Here is a 1,435-nt window from a genome sequence, read left to right as displayed (position 1 = left end):
GGGAAGACTTTCTAGGGTCAATATATTTTCTTAGCATATTTTTGGTGCTAAATTGGGGAAATTATCCTAAACTGCATAAAAGTTCCAATAGACCAAGGTAGAAGTATCAACAGATATTGAACTCTGCCTAAAAACTCCCATCTGAGCAAGGACATGAGGGTCAGGATAAAGGGAGAGGATCAGCCTAATGTGTTGATATGTTTTCCAATGAAAAATACCCGAGCAACGAGATTCTTTCTCTCTCCAAGGCACTGCCTCAGTGATGTGGAAGTTCCAGAAGGACAGAACAACTCACAGAAGTCTAAGAATCTATGATGTCAAGCAGCCTGAGGTTTAGAAGGTGCCAAGAAAGAAGAACAGGATGTGATTCAACAGGATGGCATTGTTTGGATTGACATGTATGCAAATTCATAGACACACACATGCATATTCCTGTGTGCATTTATACATGTATGCATCTAAGGAGAAGGCAGTGGAGGTTTCCACTCTATAATCTTCCCTATACATATATACTGTCAAAAGCCATGCTGTCTTCAGTTTCTGGGACCCCCAAGCACCTCATGTATGAGAATGTGGGGCAGAAAATTTCAACCACCCAGGAAAATAGCAAACTAAGGTAGCAATCACTTTCAATTTTTTATAAAAAATAGCAAAATACAGTATTAAGTTTATGCTCTATGATTCAAATTTGTTAATAAAAATGATTGGGGGCAGGGATTGTGTCAGTGGCTCAATAGGTTGTGAAGAAGATAAATTTGGCATATAGGACACAGAGGCATTTATGGTCCAGCAGAGAGACCTGTAACTCAGAGAGACCTGTAGCTTCAGAAGCCACTCTCTGCACAAGCTCCTCCTTCCTCCCTCTCTAGTGTTGCAACTTCATGGTGACTCAGTTTTAATCCCACAACTCAAGCTCTTGACAACCATTAAATAATTCATCTCTGCTTCAGCATTTTGTGCATTGCCTTGCCATGGATTTTGTTTATTACCTCTATATTTCCATGTCTGCATCATTTTCTCTACTTGTAAGATTGAAGTGGAAACTTTAAAGAGAGTCATATGTTGGATGATGTTTTGCTGGGACAAACACATGAGGGAGTGTTTTCCTGAAGTAGAAACAGGTGAAAGACTGCTGAAGCAAACATATGAAAGGACACATGATAAAATATTCTTTGCTAACAACATGCATGTATTGGTCCACCTCACACCGCGTAGTCAAGCTCCATTTGCCAGGACTCTGAGTACTAAGGCTGATTGGATGCACGTGCTGAGGCAAGCCATGTGCTAAGGCAAGGCATGTGAGGTCACATGTTTGAGGGTATAAATAAGACTCAATGGAATGCTTCACGAATTTGCGTGTCATCCTTGCGCAGGGGCCATGCTAATCTTCTCTTTATCATTCCAATTTTAGTATATGTGATGCCGAAGCGAGCGA

The 1,435-nt window shown here is 40.8% G+C and overlaps 1 non-coding gene across 1 annotated transcript; it reads right to left on the bottom strand.

Annotated features, from left to right (window-relative positions):
• Positions 1 to 1,328: 1,328 nt before the first annotated feature.
• On the bottom strand, positions 1,329 to 1,435 carry LOC120101176 (U6 spliceosomal RNA). Its single transcript, XR_015678739.1, has one exon. It is a non-coding gene; the product is annotated as a U6 spliceosomal RNA (small nuclear RNA).

The sequence above is a fragment of the Rattus norvegicus genome, chromosome 2 (genome assembly GCF_021556685.1).
Source record: "Rattus norvegicus strain SHRSP/BbbUtx chromosome 2, alternate assembly SHRSP_T2T, whole genome shotgun sequence".
NCBI lineage: Eukaryota > Metazoa > Chordata > Mammalia > Rodentia > Muridae > Rattus > Rattus norvegicus.
This window is presented reverse-complemented; position numbering and strand designations above follow the sequence as displayed.